At 37.5% G+C, this 19,858-nt stretch overlaps 1 protein-coding gene across 1 annotated transcript in view; it reads right to left on the bottom strand.

Moving 5' to 3' along the window:
* The window catches only part of nek7 (NIMA-related kinase 7), a 62,983-nt gene extending 49,284 nt beyond the window's left edge, over positions 1-13,699 (bottom strand). Inside the window, exon 1 of the mRNA XM_079244650.1 lies at positions 13,416-13,699. The gene's annotated coding sequence lies outside the window, so the exon portion shown is untranslated. The remainder of the gene's footprint in view (positions 1-13,415) is intronic.
* Between the last annotated feature and the right edge of the window lie 6,159 nt (positions 13,700-19,858).

The raw sequence follows: 19,858 nt of genomic DNA, 5'->3' as shown, positions 1-19,858 counted from the left end.
TTTTAAGCACGAAAAGTGCTATACAAATAAAGTTTGATTTGATTTGATTTGATACGACTAGCTGCTTGAAATGTGCATGGGACCAATAAAAATACAGATAGTTAATGGTATGCCTGGGCAATGATGCAAAATATCCACAATAAAAGAAAATACAGCACCATAAAAAAAGCAACAGCTTCTGAGATTACTGTTTTTCTACATAGTAATTTAAAATCCATAACTTTTGTTATGTTTGTCTTCATATATTTGTCTTCATCTATAGCTTTTGTTTTCAGAGTTACTTATTTGCTTTTCTCACAGATAATAAAAAAGAAATCAACAATGTGGTGTACCAACTTTTTCACAACTGTATGTTGGTTAGTTGGTCATTAAAAACTGATATTATAATCCTCTCCAACAGGAAAACCCAAAATACATCACACACAGGACTACACACCACAGTATAACAAAGATCCCAAGGCTTTAGGTTGCATTAGTGCCCTGTGGCAACAACTTATGGTCTATCACAATGTGGAACAGAGCACTGCACCGCACTGCAGAGGTTCCAGCCCTCAAGGACCAACAAGGGCTTTGTTTGTTAGCTATGTCACTGACTGACCACCGAATTAGCTTCACCACCTCTGGCACCAGGATATTGGTTGTGACATCCACTACCGCAGGGTTGTGGCTCTGTTTATCTGCAAGGCTAAAGGGCCAGGTTTTTTATGACTATTAATTAATTAAATAAGAACAAATGAGGAAAGTTCAAGCTAAATTTGAGGGAATAAAGAAACACCATAGCTAGGTTAGGCTGTACTGTAAACAAAGAACCGTTTTACAGAATTTTGACACACAGCCTGGTTTTTATTTTGACGCCTTTCCCAATAATCAAGCAAACGGAAATTACCAAATAAAAGGATTATCTCAGAAGTGATTTGAAAATGTGTCCAATACTACCTATATCAGACAAGATAGGGCCATAAAGGAGAAAGGTTGACTATGACTAGGCATGTCATGATTAGAGATTTTCTGGGTACAATTATTTATTATTGTTAGACATAATTATGATTTTATGATTATTATAATTACTCTGCATTAATTTCCCTACACTATAAATCTGTAAAACCACATGCAAAGTCGTTACAGGTCTTTAAACTGTGGGAGCATTTATTTCTAACATAATCATATAAAAACAAAGTAAAGTAACCAAAAAGTCTCATTCCAACTAATTCCCGTCTGCTGTGCAAAGAATAAATTAATCCCACATATTAATGGGTATTTTTCTTGGAGAAAAACATAACACAGTTGGAATAGGCCTCTAACTGTACTTTTTTCTTGAGACTAGGATATAAAACTAATTTTGAACATTTCTTTCCAACCTGCGTAGAGAAGTTCGAAATGCAGGAAAAGCACTGAGCTTGCTTTGACTTCCAGTTGTCTTTTAGCAGAACAGCTGCTGTTTGACTCATAAATAATACTGGAACGGTGGAAATAAAGAAACATGACCACAAATCTAGAATTAAAAATGCTTTCTTCTACAGACAATGACAATTGCCTAATAAAGAAACAGGACCACAAATCTAGAATTAAAAATGCTTTCTTCGACAGACAATGACAATTGCATACTGATAAATAAAAGCCACAGCCCTAATGCCAGGTTAATTATGTTTGAAGAGTGAAACTATCATCACAAAGCACCTATTTAGGGATTAATGTTGCTTTAGATGAACATTAACGCCATTTAACCAAACTACTATGAATTCACTCTAAGCATAAAAAGATGATGGTTATCCTACAGGTGGCAAAATGTATTCAACGCATTTCTTCTTTATATGCAACTTCTTATGTTATGCTTTACAAGTCGATGAGCCAACCTCCACAATGACACTTGGTATTTTTTTCTCTTCATAAGAAAAAAAAGGAAAAAAAGAATAACTTTATTTGTTTGCTGGGAATAACTCTTCCTGTGTCAGTGTCCCACTCTAACTGCAAGCAACCCAAGCATAAGCACCATGATGTAGTGTAACTTCAGTGTTTGTGTGGAAGTTGTGCTGAACTGCTGTTATAGTTTAAACATAATTCTTTCTAGAAAGTGACAAAATTGAGGGATCTTTATGATTGATTAATCATGGAATACAATAGCGCAATTAATTGTAGAACTAAGTAATCTCGCCATCACTATGACCACTTTAAACAACTTAAGTACAAGAAAAGGTTGACTACATGGTAGCAACTAGAGCATGATAAAGGCAGTGTCTTCTTAAAATCTGGAAGTTTTACAGTTACTTTAGCACAAGCTACTGTTTTTCTTTAAGACTGTTGCCTAAAAAGCCACTCAGCCAGAAAACATCCCAATGATCAGAGTAACTAGACGGCAATTGATGATGAGATGATAAGCCTTTTCATTTGAGTTTCTCATGTATGAAATAACTTCAAACAAAGACATCTGGTGAATGAAGTCCATTCTCCCCTAACACAAAACCACCATCTCTCCTTCCCTTAAGGCAGGTTTCCCTTCTCCTTGAACAACTTGACACAGTTAAACTGTGTTAGAATACAAGTTTGTCTAAGAGGAAATGACAAGCACAAGATGTCCAAATCATTAGTAATGTGAGAGGAGCTGTTCCCAGGCATGTCCTCTTACAGAGTTGAATGCTAAAGCATGTTTAAGGGCTCGCATTGGGGCTTTTCTCAAACCAAGTCTTTCGGTATGCTTTGTGAGAAATAGAGATGAGAACTAAACCCCTCATCATCTTCATAGTTAGCCAGTATTTTGGGGGGAAAAAAAAAAAAAAAAACTCAGACTGTGAACCCAAAGAAACCATATCTTGAGCCTGGCTCTCTATTGGGGCAGAAAAAGATGCCAATCCCAAACTGTGGTTCACACCTTAATGTAACACACATATTCATATGCAGACAGATACAGAAAAACACAGAAATAACCATAATATTGGAAGTCTTCAAAGTACACATGCTAGTATTTGGCCCATGGGAACATGGCTCCACAAAAATCAAGCTTTGGTCTGGCTCCGGTTTGGTTTCAGCCCACTGTGGCTTCTGTGGAGGGCCATGCTGGCTGCTGCACACACGCACACACAATCTTATAACCAGATCTGATGTTGTTCAGCACAACCATTTCAAGTATGGTATGTTGCTTCATAAAAGTATATCAACCCATGGTTTTGCCATTGGGAAAAGGTAGATGACTCCTGACTATGAAACTAACAATAACAGTGTTGCTTCCCGTGGCACAATATATTGTAATATGAGAATTGACAATATGTGTAAATGTACATAACAAACACATAACAAAGCAGAGCAAAATTTGCTGATGAAAGCATTTTGTTTTGTCTTCTGTTTTTTTGTGCTTTTTTGTTGTTATTGTCCTGGTGAGAAGGTTTATCTTTGGGGAAAAAACGCTTTAACACTTTAAGCTAAATGAAAATTTCAAGTCTGATCTCTTTTCATTTTCTGGTACACAAAGAAACATATGTATAATTTAATAATGAGTGGAAAAATTTGGCTCATTTCACACACTTAAATTAGCTGTGAGTGGGCAAAGGGTGCAAATCAAAATTTTTAAAAAAATAATTTAAAATAAAAATAATAATAATAATAATAAATCACAAATTAAAATAGAAACGTAAACTAACATGAGCACCACACATGCACAAACAGTTGCACAAAAGCGCACACAAAAAGTTCAATGTTTATTTTTATTCCTCAGGCACTCATCTTTCTTTGCATGAGTGCATTACCCGGCACATCGACAGAGCGTCCCAGTATGTGAGCGAGTGTGTGCGTATCTGACGATCAGAGAATAACGTTACCCCTAAGGGGTCGCACCTCTCTCCGTTCTCGCCCTCCTCCCTCATTCGCTCCTCTCTACTCTTTGCCTGCAGGGATTTCCCTTTTCAGTTCAGAAGAGATGTCAGACCTGTTCCACCATCCCTAACACAGAGGCTGGACTCTGCCCTATATTCACCAAACATCTGTGAAACTCACCAAAACCAAACTCATTCCAAGATCTCAGGACCAAGTGATGCATAACAGATTAATACCTACATAATCTCTTAAACTAACATCAGATCATTTTATCTTTGTCAGGCCAGTGAGGAAATATTAAGCTGTAGATATGGGACCCATAACTGTACGCTGAAGTTCAGTGGTAGTTTTTTGTTTACGGTGGAGCAACACAAAGTGTAAACTATCAGAAAATGCTAACTTTGTGTGTCACAAAACAGATCTCATAATTCTGAAACATCTTCCCCCAATCACCATGAGATTTGATGACGTGACAATAGGAGACTTTTCTGGGAAGCAATGGCGTTTTTAGAATCACGCAGAGAGGTGCAACTTGAAGAAAAAGTGTAAATCTGTGGATTTTAATGTACTTGTGTTACAACACAAAAGATAAGATATTTATAAAGCCATACATACAACACCTGGCAGATATTAAAAAAAAAAAAAAAAAACACCTTAATTTAAAGAAATCACAAAATGTTTTTTCTGCAAAAGTTGGAAATGACCTTGATCCGCATTGTTGAGCAACATTGACTTGTCTGCTTCATAAACGAAAGCCGAATAATATCAGTCAATCAAATGCAAAACATTGTTTTGGGGCAAATGATGGGAAATAAAGTATCTATAATAAAGCGTAACTTGAGAAAATCAACACAGTCATAGTCCATGTGGATAAAGACATGTTTCTACTAACAGCTGAGGAAAAAGACAGATAAAGGGCTACGAGCTGCATTGCAGATATTACAGACATTAAATGGTTGTTTTGTACAGTGTAGTTCTCATTATAGTGGAACAAACTATTCTTATCCAATCTGCTGCAGTAACGCTCAGTTGAAGAAAAATGTAGTAAATAGCCACATGACAGTTAAAACATGCAGCATCACTTTACTGGTAAATCAAATATTATTTATAATGCAGTTTTCATTTCAGAAGAAATAAATTACTTTACATAACTAAAACAATTTATGTATGTTAGAATACAAGTCTTCACGCACTAAAGTATATAACAGCTATTAAAAAACACACACCTAATAGTTGCTATTTACACAGTCACACACAGTTGCACACATACATACAAATTTTATCTATTTATCTAGCATATAAAATTTTTAAAGGTAGCAATGAAAGCAGACTGAATATATAACAGATCACTGAACTGAATACTTGAAATGAAGAAAAGAATTTTCTCAAAAACTTTATTTTCCACATTCAGCCCTCTTCCTCCTTAGAGAATTTACATAGGATGTTTTTGTTGATTAAAATCATCAAAGTGGCAGCAGACTTGGTTAAAATAAGTCTATTCTCAATATAAAAACATAATCTCACATCTCACTTGTATTAAATGATCTAAGGTATCACACAGAAATGTGAATATAGGTTTATTTATATCAGAATGGTGTTCAGAAAATGAAAATGTCAGCTATTGAAAAACTGCAGAAATACAGATGCAAGGAAAGTGAGCAAGAGACACGGATAGACAGAAAAGCTCCCCAACAGAGGTTGAAAGCAACTAAACCAGAGAGGTCTTCCCTGCCACTTTCACATATTAGAATATTAATATTTATGAGACTTCCTGTTTTCCCCCCCTCTGTTTTTTCCCTCAGACGATTTGAACATGAAAAACTTGAAAAGCGCAAATTCCAGGAGTTGCGTATCACAGTTTGACCTGAAGCCACACAGCAGACACCAACCATGACAGACTCACTGTTCAAAGCAGGCGGGAGCTGCTTTCATCAGGGGATCCTGGTGGGTTTTTTTTTTTTACAGTGTGACACCACCAGCCCATGCCATCTGCCTTTTTCTAAAATCAGAACTTCAAGATGTGCTTCCTGCTTGTGCGTTGTTTTTAGGTGGGCTTCACAACCGAGGCCCTGCGTCATGCGAGCTTTAGCTGCTTTGCTTCTTGCTGACTGCTGTTTACAGCCAAGCCTCGCAGTGTGGCGCAATGTTAAATATTCACTGTTAAACTGTCAAGCCAGAACTGGTTGGGAACCCAGCCAGGCATTCGCAGTACTGCAGCATTGGATTCCCCTCTTCTGTAAACACAACCCCACCAAATCAATCTACTTTCCCAGCCAATCCAAAATCAGACCAGCCTGCTTTCCCCCTTTAGCCACAAACTCACTTCCTGAAAGCCAAGCCAAGACGCAAAAGGTTTTTAAGGGCCTTTTCCTCCATTCATACTTAAAGCATATATTCTATATCATAAAAACAGAAATACATCCACACAGAGATAATTTGTACTTAAAAGACACCTCTACCCCAGGCCCAAGTCTCTGCTGACTCTTAATGCCTGCCATCAGACATCTGTAAAATATTTTTATTTGGTGCCCTAATACCACACTGGCAAAGGTCTCTCATCCTTGGCTTGGCAGGACTTCTGAGAGCACCAGCCAGGAGCGCCATACAGGCCTAGCCCCTGCTGCTGCTGCTTCCTGCTGCTCTGAGGGAGTCAGGCTGCCTGCCTCCCTCCCTGACAGTGGGCCAGAGTGGGCAGGAAGGAGAAGGCTAAGGGGAAGCCCCAGGTAGACATCGACCCCCCCAGGAGAGGAGAACCAAGAATGGGGGGGGGCAGATTTTCAGTCCCACAAAGAGCGAAGGATAGACTGAGGGAAGCTGAATAAGTGAGGAATCTACATAGGGGAAAAAAAGGGGGGGGGCAACAAGAGGGAATGGTCTGAGATGAAAAGATTTAAGGGGGGAAATAAAAAGAGATGCGTGGCATGGTAGTGGAGAGGGAGTGAGACAAAGGGCCTTGAGGGCAAGTTGGGCAGCAGGAGTTGAAGGGAGCTTCTTATTATGACTAGTCTTCTTTTCTATATGCCCCCAAGCCTTGACCATAACCTCAAAGCCCTAGGCCACACCCAGAGACCAGGGAGACCATGGAAAACTGCTGTGAGTCAGGGTACAAACAAGGAGAGAGGCAGAGGGAGCACAAGAAAGATGTCTTGCACATACAAATGAGGCATTGTGAAACAAAGAAACAGAAAATGAAGAAATATCAATTTTAAAATGACTTTTTTCCCATACCAATGAGCCAAAAGGTTTTAATATATTTATATTAAAAAATTATATTTATCTAAGCCGAGTCAGAATTACCTGGTGAGTGTAAATTATATATCCAGTCGGTCAAAGCATCCAATAATGCTGTGGAAATTTCTCAACGCTTTAATGCATAACAATGGACAGAGTTTGCATCGGTGCCGTGTTGTAACATAATTAGGTGTTTGCAACATTTACATAGTCTGTTGTTGTTCACTGTTATTTTTTTAACCATGCAGAATCCAACCTATATCGTTACATGACCTTGAATTGATGCAAAACCTAAAGAAGCATGTACTTCACCAATATAACTATTTTTGACAAAACCCTGTTAAGCTTTTACTACTTGCTCCTAAGCCTGTAAACTTTCAAGACAAACAAACAACCCTGACTACTCAGTCAAACAACGATGAGGTGAAGTTAAAATTATCTACTGATTTGTGACCTTATTTGATCAGATTAATTTTGGTTTTTACAACAGATGAGGATCTTAGAGCCACACAGTTACTTCAGAGAAAAAGTATTTTGAACTGAAAAACAGTGGCAGGCAGCAGACTCACATCACACAACAGGGTTAAACTCAGCCCCACGAGGGCCATAGCTCAGCAGGTTTTCAATGTATCCCTGCTTTAACACACTTGACACAATTTAAATGGATTCAACACCCTATGCTGTTCAGCACAATGACTTTATTTGGGTCTGGTGTGTTGAAAACCTTCAGGACTGCGGTCCTCATGGGACCCAGCTGAATAGCCCTGTCATACAATATGTACTGTACTGAGGTTGCTCACTCAGACATGGGTTCTGAAAAGAAATCGCAGTTCATATCAAAAATGAATATATGACTTTTGACAGCATTGAATAAAAAAAGAGTCAAACTTTGTCCTGTTTTACAGTCTGCTTGTTACAAGTAATAGAAACGGTTCCAGTGCTTTCACAGAGCTCAACAGTTGGTGTGCCAGCAGTGAAAATTAAAGTAAAACATAAACAGCTAATTTTTCATTAGTTATAAAAAGAAGCCTAAATAACACCTCTTACTGATCCTTACAATGAGAAATATTACTGGAAAGGGGGAAAATGTAGGAGAAAAGGAGACTATAAGAGAGCCAGTGAAATGTCCCTAGCATTTCACAGTGAAAAGGGGGAGGGGAAAACAGACAGTCTGTCAAAACAAGATGCTCTCATACAAATTTGCTCTCTTCGGCAGCAAATCTCGTGTGAGACATTAAGGCTTATTTGTGGTGAGGCTGGAACAAATGCCCATAGCAAAGTCAGCAAGCAACCAACAAAAAAAAAAAGAAAAGAAAAGAAAACCTTCCTCTCTCCTCACAAATTCATTCTGCTTTTGTCTCATCTCATGACAAATGTGTACTGTCACTGTCACTGATGTGGTGTTTACAGTGGCATATAGCATCTTGTAATTATTCTGTGAAAGTGAATTGTATCCTGAGGCATTTGTATTTTTGCATGTGGATAATCAAAAGCGATAGAGAAGGAGAGGAGACGAGTGGAAAGTGATAGCCAATTAAAAAGGAGGGTTCTGCTTGAGAGCCATCTTTCCGTCATATCTTACTGTAAAATAATGTGGCATTGGCTGTTGTGTTTAAACAACATCCAAATGCACAGCATATTCCCCAAGCTGCAGTAAGTTGCACTCTTTTTTTTTTTTTTTTGTTTATTGGAGCTATTAGATATTAACCCTTGTCTTCAATCTATTTGTAAGAAGAAGAAAAAAAAAAAGAGGAACAATGGGGTGTTCAAGTTTATGCAACTCTGGAGCAGTAGTGGAAGTAGTCAGAGAATTTAATGGTTATATGTAGACAGCCAGAGCAGGAAAACACTCTGCTCTAAACAAAAACGGCTGTGGTCATAGCACTGATCCCTCATTGCCAGCATGTTTAAAAAAAATGCACTGATATTGCACCAAGTCTTCTGCATTTCATCAGTAAACAGCAAAGGCACATCCCCCTGGTGGAATGAATATCCGACATTCATGCATTATTGCATTTTAACAAGTAATTTGCACAATAGTCCTGGATAATACACAGAATTATATTAGCGCTAGCTGCCACCCAAACCAGGGACAAGCAACACTTATTTTGAGATATACTATGCTTTATAGTTACAGTTTGATGAATCTGATTATAAAATTGTGACTTGTTGAATGTATCCAGTTCCAAATGTTAATTTTTAACCCCATCCCTAAAGTTGATGAGTGTTGTTTCACTCCTTACTGAGTGTTAGCATCCTACTGTGGAGAGAGTTGAAAGTCTACTTAAGTGTAAGACAAATATTAGTTTGGTGTTTTAGAACAAATTAAGACCAAAGAAATTATTTAGTGTGCAAAAGGGGATCATTTAGTCTTATTTCAACTCTAACAACAAGCACGGGACAAAAAAAAAAAAAAAAAAAAAAAAAAAATAATATTTATTAATTTGTTTGTTCCATTTAGTGAGCAAAATTTCTGCACGTTGGGAAATGTGCCTTTTATTTTACTTTAATTACTGCGTTACTTTAATAAGTTCCACACTTCATTGCATATGAAAAAATATTTTATATCAAACATGATTTTTGAGTCAACAACAAGGTCAGTGTTAAAAATAAATAAATAAAAATAACATGAGCACAAATAAAACCTTTGCTATTAAACAGACCACTGATTCTGTGTGGTCAAAGCATAAGCTGACCCAGAGGCATTAGCAGCGTTTCATAAAGTTAAAAACAAGTCCTAGGTCAGAATGTTTTATACTTGCAAGTTTTTGTAGTGAGTTTCCCACCAGAGCACCAGACAGGCCACTGAAAAAATGCATCAATGCCACAATGAAATTAACAACTTTTGCATGACACAAGGAGCTGCAAAGCAGCAAGTCAGACTATTTGAATGCCCAAAACACCAATGACCCTTCATTTAACTGTGAAGAGTTGGATATGAAAAATATTGGCAGGCTGGCTTTTTAAGCGCAGGGCAAGAAGCTGTTTAGACCTCCCAGAGACATTTCTGAAGACCTCATGCTAAACTCTCGCTAAAGTGAAGCTAGAAAAGAAAAAATTTCTTCTAAACTCTTTAGAGGTACTAAGTGTCAAACTATCTTTTCCTTAATTTTGTTCTTTATTTTAAGACAGTGCTTTTTTTTTTTTTTTTAACATTGTCTTTTTTACCTTGTTCTTTTATGCTCTAATAATATACCAAAGAACCACAAAGAGAAAACTAAAATAGCTTGTGTAGTGATCTACTATCTTTGCCAGCACCGTCTCTGTACAATGGCTGGCCAAGGTCTTTGACATCATGCAAAAGACAGTGTTTAATGTAGCTCAAAAAGGCCTCGGGAAGCATCTTTTTTTTTTTTTCCTCAAATATGCTTTGTAAAAAAAAAAAAAAAAGAAAAAAAAAAGAGCAAACATTTTTTTTTTGTTCTTTGTGAAAACCCAAAGGCAAAATGACTGTTAAAGTGGTCAGATGACAAATGTCTCATCTGATCTTTAATCCAGTAGAAGGGCCAGCTTCAGGGCTAAAACAGGAAACTCTCACAGGACTGAGTGATTTGGTAAATTCCACTGTGCTAAATCACTTCTCTGAGAGCAGCACATTTCTCCACATCAGTAAATAGCAGTTTAGTTCTCACTCAGTCTGAATGTCTCAGAAGTACAAGCTGGGAAATGTGTATGGTGAAACAATCCACCAATTTCCCCATGAAAGACTGATTAAAGCATACAGTTAGCGATCTCAAAAGCCAACTTTTTGTTAATTATAATTAATAATATCAATAACAAATTACCCAAGTCATTTATCATCATAGCAAAAATAACAAATCCCTACTTGTACGACTGTCCCTGTTAAATCCTAACAATAAAACATAGCTAACTAAGTTGGTATTGCCAAGACTGTCAGAAGCAATCCACCTCTCATCAGCTGAAACTCAAAGACCATTATCCTGGCAGAAATCCCTCAACACGGAGCCTGATGCAAACATTTGTCAGCCATTTTCTGATTATCCGGTTCGTGACACATTTCTTGATTATCAACTTCACAGAGCCAGCCAGTGTTCATCTCAATCACCTGATGACGCTGGCAGATTCAAGCCTGTTGTCCCTGACGATAATGGGATGTGGCAACAGAGAAGTGAGTAATAATTGGGTCAACAAGGTATGTCAGCTCCCACTAACGCGCGCTTGAATCATCCCTCTGTACTCTAGCCAGATGTGACTGTATGACGCCTGAAATATTTGGCTGTGATGGGCAGCAGTAGCAACACTACATGAAACACAGCTTTAAACGCACATGTAAACCCCCCAATGTGCCTTTTTTTAATTTACCTAATTATCAATTAAGTGAATATTTTTTAATAAGCAAAACCATAATGCTCTTGTTCAAAAACAAAGAAGGAACCAAATACGTCAGTCTTCAAGAGTTTTGCAATAACTACCCCCATTGTAAGACACACAGAAATCTTGAATTCTTGCAATATTTTTCCGTTGAAATAAACTCTAAAAAATGTTCTTCTTACCACAATCTTTTCCAAATAAACCCCACCTTTAGGAGTTGAACTGTGTTTAACTTTGTGAAACAAACATATGGAAGTAACACAAGGAAAGTCTTTGTAAATTACTAAAAGCCCCAGAAAATAAATGTTCATGAGAAAGCAAAGGTGGAATTTTGTTTGGAGTGCAGATGTTTGGTTTATAATTTGATCACTAACACTACATGTGCTTCTAGATCTATTAGTTGTGATCAAAAACATTGTCTGATCGATTTTCAACCATTTCTCAAATGCAACTAATTTTTTTATTAGTTACTGTTGCACACAACATTTCACAGGTGCAGGATTTTTATCTCACATGAAGTCTGTCTGTGTTTTCTGTCATCATTCCCCCCAGAAAACATGCTAAATCACATAATCTGAAAATGAACTTGGAATCACTGTAAAAGGCAGAATACTGGGTAATTTGCTTATACGTGGGTGTGATCTGCTATGCCCACCAATTTAGGAGTTTTCCACAGTGCCTGAACCAAAAGAAGAAGAAAAACTAGACTTCATTTTCACTGCTGTAGCTACCCGTGTATATGCCATCATCTGCATTGATGGGTCTTAAGTCTAACCAAATTTATTGAGGACTTTCACCAGAAAATCAAAGTAGCCACAGCAAACTTTTTGAGCTGCACCCTGAAGCTGTCCTGCAGAAAATCCCATGGACTCACTCGCTGTTGACAAAACTACTCATTATAGAGACTTCCATGGACAACACAAAGGGGAGTTGCCTTTCACAAAATTCAGATCCAAATTGATGAGTTTTACAAAAAGGAAAGAATTTAACATAAATCTTTTGTCTTAAAAATTTTGTTTCCACAGTTTCATTCAGTTCAGTGGAGTTAGCACTTTGAGCTTATTTGAAAAATAATGATTTTAAACATTCATGCTTCAAGTAAAGATTAACAATTTTTTGTTTTAATCTATATCATAAATCTAAGTGATAATTATTAGGTAAATTTAGGTGCAAAGAACTAGACAGTGGAAAGTGTGGGTGCACAAGCAACCTTTTTTTCCCCACTTGTGCCCTCATACTGAAAAATGAGGTGAATTATGTGCAACAAAAGGTAGAAGTTAGTCTGGAACCATGATGCAAAGATACATACAAGTTATATCAAATGACTTTGTGTGGTACTTATTTTTATTCAATCTAAGGTACGTTTCTCTATGAATACTAGGGGTTGACATACATAAATAATTATTAAAGGTTAAGCATGCTGTATTCAACTTAAGTTTACAAATTCCTGGTTTCATTGCTTCAGAAATGAAAGTCTGAGCACGTCACGAAAATGTGTATTTGAGGCATAAATCCATAATGAGTGTAAAAAAAAAAAAAAAAAAGGGTTTTACACATATTTAGCCCCTTTTCCCCTCAGGACCTTGTGAAGTAGTGATGTTTGCTGTTAATGTGGAGTTACAGGGTTATAACGACGTGGAATGACATCAGAAGCGCTAGTGTCATGTTTCCATCACAGGCTTTGCTGTGTGGCTTCCTGGTAATGTAAAGAGATCTTGGTTCGGTTAAAGCTCTTCTGAAGGACTTTGCAAACATATCATGACAGTGTTATTGTTAACCTTCACTGACAGCGTTGACTGGGAGCAATTCAAGGTAGATAACGTTAGCAAAGCGGCATGCTACTTAGCTAACAAGCTAGGCTAGTTAGCAAACTCCGTGGAAACTTTTTCCAAGTTCATGTCAGCCTCGAAGTGAAGCAAAAACTGGGGTCAATGTTCATTTTATAAAAGTGACAGTTCTCTAGCAAGCCAAACATTAAGGTAGCAACAGTGTACCAGAGGTTAATAAGCTGTGAGGGAGTTTCATAAGTTCCCAGTGTCAGTACTCACCAGGAAGTAGGACTCTGCTGCTGCTAGGCTATTCCTCCTTCACGTTAAGAGTGTCTTCCAGTGGAAATGACTACTGTCTTTGTTTTCACTTTAACTTTGTTCACAATGTCGCGACAAGAAAAAGTCCTCACGGCAGGCTTTGCTTGTTGCGTGGCACTCTGTAAAGTTTGCAACAGAAAGTTCTTGTTCACAGAGCAGCGCGCCTGTGCCGTGGACTCTATCGAGACGCGTACGTGTTTTCAGACAGATACTCCACTGGAAGGCCTCCTCATCGCCACACTGCTGACCCGGGTGCCAGTAATGTAAACAACACGGCGTTCCCGGAGCACAAGGGAGGGAAGCTTTCAAATACCGCGAGATTCAACAGCTGCGGCAAGTTTGCGCTTCTGCGTGCTCAGTGGTGAACATTAGAGATCCAGCAGTTTGTGCATATAGTTTGTGTCAGGCTGCAGTGTGTTTGATTGGGGGAGAGGAAACCAGGAAAAAAGGTGCCACATGTAAGTGAAATTTTGGGGTGAAAAAAAAATCAAGCAAATGTATTAATTAGGTAACTGTTCCATTTTTCCATTGTAGGAAGGAATTATTGAGAAAAAAAATTTGAAGCAGGCAAGTTTCTATCAGTGCTTTTTAACAACCTACGGAGGTAAAAAGTGAAGCCTATGCGGATGTGCATAAAACTGCAGTTCCCGCCTCATCCGCTAGGGGCTGGCTCCAAAACAGAGCAAATCCCCATAGACTCCCATGTTAAAAAAGGCCAACTTTCCGGCAGAAATCAACATTTTACAGCCTGGTTCAAAAATCCATTTTTGGTTTATAGGTCAGGTTTACATTCATGACAACTGTGGGGGGAGTGAAATTTTTTTCTAACTCGCCCATTTAAAAGTAATTTAATCTCGAAGTTCGGCATATATAGGGGCGTGTCCTTTTGATTGACAGGTACCAATCTCTGGCTTCAAGTCAGAAGAACGTAGAACAACCACGGTTTTTAGCTGGTTAACAACATGACTTTAGCACGCTTACTTCTGTTAGCTGGTTAGCTCCTGTTAGCTCCGAGTTAGTTTGGTTAGCTTTTAGCTACAGAAAGCTCGGAGTTCGCTCGATGTCAATCATCCACCATGACACTCACAGCCCCCCTCTCAGCTCCACCTCTTTGCCCATATATGTATTTTCCGGGTGAGACGACACGCATGACGCTGCCATGATGGCGATGGTTGGAACTGCCTACCGAGCTTCAGTTCAGCTCTCCAGAAACCTATGTGTGACGTCACTGAGGCTACGTCCATCTCTTTATATACAGTCTATGAACTTTGCACAGTCTGATGGTTTTATGAGTTTTACATCTATGTGCTTTTTTTTTTTTATTATAAATAAATATGCTCACCCGCACTTGGACGGTTTACAGCTAGTCATGCTGATGTTGTTGGGGCAGACAATGTCATGAATAGCAACACATGTTGTTCAGAAACATGTCATTCAGTAATGGTGCCTTCACAGGTGTGCATAGCATGGGAACTCAGACACAGGCATAGATGATGGCTTTTAAACTGTAAAAAGGCTGATTTTCCTCCTCTTCAGTCAGGAAGATGCTGCATGCATGACTTTGGGTCTTCATTCTACAGCACAGTTGTCTTTTTGCCTCAGTTGATTGAATGGCATGATGGAGATTTAACTTTAATTTGTGGGTTCAGTGAAAACTATGTTCTCTGACAGTGGTTTTCATAAAATTCTTACGTCCATAAAAGACTTTTTATTATACAGAATTTGTGTCCATTTTTAATGCAGTGTTACATTAGGGTCCAAAGATCAGAGCGACTTAGCGCTTCTTTTCAGCCTTGTTTCTCTGGATTCTCCTCATTTATTTATTATATTATGCAAAGCATTTAATAAATTCCTCAACTTCCTCCCAGTTTCATATTTAGAATGATCTTTGCTTAATGATTTTTGAACTCTCAGTCCCTATACGGTTGTCAGCAAAGTGATGAACCTTCGAAAGACAAACAGCCGCTTTAAATGAAAATGTTTCTCAAAAGTAAAAAGAAAAATCAACTTTTTAACATTTCATGTCTGTTTGATATTTAACACAATCTTCAAATCAGTTGCGAATAGCTGCAGTTTTGTTTTCAATCAACATTTGACATTGCATCCCCAATTTTTTAATGATCTTATTAACTGGCTTCAATAAGCAAGTTTAGCCTTGGATTTACAATAATCAGTCTAATGAGAATATAAAGTGACAAATTTTTCCCAGGTTTTCCGTCACATCATACAGTATTTTTTTCACTGAATTAAAAATTACTGCAAAAAAAGACACAATAAAACACAAAAGATCATGTTTTGTGTTAAAGAAGAAAACCATTTATTAAGTATGGCTTAGAATATAATTTAAAAAAAAAAAAAAAAACATGCTTAGAATGCTACATCATATTTTATATGTATATCTATCTATGTATATATATATATATATATATATATATTTATATATATATATATATATATATATATATATATATATATATATATATATATATATATATATATATATATATATATATAGATAGATAGATAGATAGATATATTAGTAAAAATTATAAATATGGAAATAATCTCTGAATTTGGCCTAAATTAACAATAAACAGCTAGACACGAGCAAGAGATGGTGGCAGATTTGGCTTTATGCATTCATACTAGTGAATATATGTAAAGTCTTGCTTGTTATTGTAATCCAGATCCATGCAGAATTCCTGCACATCCAATTATATGCATACAGTCTCTAATTGGGAATATTAAGATCACTTATTAACAAGGGCTGTGTTGCAGATTAGCTTGAATGGACAGCGAAAGCAACCAGAGCTGATCAGCTTACGTTGCTTTGATAAAAGCTTCGGCGCTGATTTCAGAGTGACAATTCAAACACAGGAATCACATCTGTCTTCTTCCCATTCCCCATTGTTAATAATCAACAAGTTACAGGGGGTTGTGTTTCTTCTCCATACTTCAATAACCGTTTTTGTTAACCTCAGTGCAAATATGGAAAAGGAGAGATGCCTGGAGTGTGGGATTTTCTCCCCCCTTTTTCTTCAACAACAGTTGAAGATTAAAAGAAACGTCTCACAGAAATCTGTCAATTCTGTATGTGAATAATGCTGTGTGGAATTTAATGGCATGAGTTATATTGAGTTTCCTCTACACCCACATTTTCTTTCAATAAGATCAATGCCGCTCAGTGACAGATAGGGACGGTCTTTTGTATCTTCAAATTTCAGGTTTCTAAGGGAATAATTAGATGGATGGATGAAAAGTAATGCATCAGTCTGCAAGGGGAGCTGCACCCAGAAATCCTCTAGTTCAACACGTATGCCTGCATGCCTGTTTGGTAGAAAACTGTTTAATAATCGTGTTGGATTTCCATTGTTCTAAAAGTGGCTCTCTGCACTGATCTGGTGCTTTAAGCCAATGGCAAACTTTTTGTGCTCTCTTTGCAGATATTGTTTATTTAACAAAGAGGATTTTTATTTGATTTGGGGATATTTTTTAAGTGTGAAAACTACTGTCATCTGTTTCGCTCTGTTCCCTTTTAAACTTTCAGGTGTCGCTTGCAGGTGAAATGAAGAGGATTGAATCGCTGAGTTTGTAGAAACACTTTAGACATTTTACTGTAAATGTGACATTTAACTCTGATGTGTTACACCTGATTCTTGTTCATATTTTGGGCATTTTCACTGGACAAAGCTTGCAAGATATGTAACATGGCAATGAAGTGACCTGAATTTGCCATTATTGTCTTTCTCTTCTGAATGTGGCCAAACTAAAGAAAAAAAATTTAGGTTTAAATTTTTAGTTAAAATTAGTTTTAAAAACCCTAATAATAACAACAATAACTATGCTGGGAACAAGCTATTTGTTCTAATTCAACACATTTTAATTTTAGGGCAGTTCTACTTTGGATTTTCTGTATATTGGGAAATATACAGAGTTTTTGCACCCAGAGGCTGTAAACACATTTTAAACATTTAAAAAGCAAAAAGATGTTGGTGTTTTCACACATGTCATTTTATTTCCCTGTGTGTTGTTGATCTGGCTCAGGGGTTAGGTATGTCTGCAATGTGGTAGAGACAGAAGCTGCAGTCAAAGCTCCTGTGATCAGGTGCAGACTTCATAGAGACCAGCAGATGGAGGGGAGAGGAGCTGCGTGCATCCTGAAGGTTTAGCAGCAACTGAGAGGTTACACTCCGCCAGTACAAAGATGACCTGTCACACACTGAAACATGCTGTATCAATGCAGACGAGCTTCCTGTTTATGTACCCCGCAGAGCACAGCTATCACAGGAATAGAGAGGGGGATTACAGATGGAAATATGTATGAAATGTTTTCCATCTCTGCATATACCCAGCCCAACTCGGAGGAAGCATGCATGTGATGCCTGCATTTCCATTTTATTAACTAATTAATGTTGTTTTGTCTTCAAAGTACAATGCAACCTGTAGTTATCAGCCTTGATTGCAGCATTTTCAAGGTTGTCTAGATGTGAGCCGTCAAATAACAAATAGATGTAAATATAGAATAACAGCACAACAGAGAAATAAAGGATTTATGGCATGTGGAGAACACTGCACAAATGAGGCACAGGAGAGATAATGTCTGTGATAATGTGAAGGACAAAACTGGCATATTATTTCTGTCTGGCTTACTTTATGAAATCCATTTCTCAGTGGCTGCTTTTGTGTGTCTGTGTCTTTTACGTGTACCTGCATGTGCACAAATGTATTTGAGAGTGTGATCCTTCTCTTGGCAAACGCCCAGCACAGTGGATTTCTGCACCTGCTCAGCATCAACCAGAGGCAGGCCCCTGCCCTACACACACACACACACACACACACACACACACACACAGAGCAGTCGAGCTGTGTCTCACTCACATCGTCACCTCTCTGACATCTGTCTGCATGTGTGTCCTGGTGCTGGTGTGTGTTTGAGTTAGCAGGGTGGTTGCTGTGTGAGGTGGGGTTAAATAGGCGCCTAGCAATGAGAGGAGGGAACTGATGCGGAACTTACACCGTATCAGACACACACACACACTCACACACAACCAGTGACAATGGAAACAACACTATCAGAGCAACATGTTAACTGCAGATGCGCCCTATGCCTCAGTGATTATTCCATACTTTGTTTTGACCCTGTCGCCTGTCACTGTGTGTGTGTGAAATGTATGGTAATGCATGTGTGACTTCATTGAAGAACTCAGAACTTGTTTTTGTTGTCAAAATGGTGAAACAAATATGCAAAGAGGTGGGGTTTTTTTTGTTGTTTTTTTTATCCTGATGTCCAAATCATGGTATTGTCCCAATCCACTGGTATAAACTGACATGGACAACTTTAACCACTGGCAAGCTGATGACCTTTTTGTATGGGGATCCATAGATTTGCACCATCCTGCATCCTCTTCTTCCTCCTCGTGGGCGATTGTAGCAAGATGTACACAAGCAAAATGGGGAAAGTAAACACCGTTTCATACAAATTCATACTGTAAAGAGAACCACAATGCTGACAAATTACAAGTTGTTGCATCCGTTTAGGGAATAAAATGCTTGAAACGTTCTTTTTTTTCCAAGACTTTAATGCTCATAAAGTGAAGAAAAAAACCACAGGAAATCCCACTATTTTCCATGATAGCAGGCGGAGTGGTTTTCCTTTCGGTCTTTTATAAGTAGCCTGTGAGACATGTTTCTCTCTAGCAGACCTTATCGTATATCAGACCGAAGCTGCAAATGTCAGCTCCAAGGAGGAACAACATACAATAAATTAATAAATTAGTAACCTGCTGAAAGTCTCAATCTTAACTTGTGAAGTGCAACAGACACCTATTGAAAAGCTGTTTTTAGTATATGTACAGGTAAGAATGGTATATATTAGTTCAAGGGACATCAGTAAATGATCAAATGCACAGTCATATTTATACCTATATATAGGTATAAATATATATATACACACACACACACACACACACACACACGCACACATATATACATATATATATATATATATATGTATATATATATATATATATATATATATATATATATATATATATATATATATATATATATATATATATATATATATATATATAAGCAGCACTAAGTAAAATATTTAAGTATCTTTAACCTTTTTTTTTTTTAAATTCATAAATGATTGGGTTAATTTCTGCTCAAAAACCTCAGCTGACTTCACAGAAAATCGCTGCTCCTTCACCTTATGATGAAGATGACGCCTTTAATGGCCTAAATTGCTGTTAAACTTTATGGAGCATTCTTTGAACCAGTGTGAGTCTGACCTGTTTTTATCTTTGAAAAATTAAACATGTCTTTGTGTTTATGTTTTTATATATAAAATGATAGTCTATGAAATCTCCATCTGCTGCATCTGTTGAAGCAGTCGTGTG

Source organism: Telmatherina bonti (genome assembly GCF_933228915.1).
Source record: "Telmatherina bonti genome assembly, chromosome: 8".
NCBI lineage: Eukaryota > Metazoa > Chordata > Actinopteri > Atheriniformes > Telmatherinidae > Telmatherina > Telmatherina bonti.
Note: the sequence above shows the minus strand (reverse complement) of the source record. Positions and strands in the feature narration are given on the sequence as shown.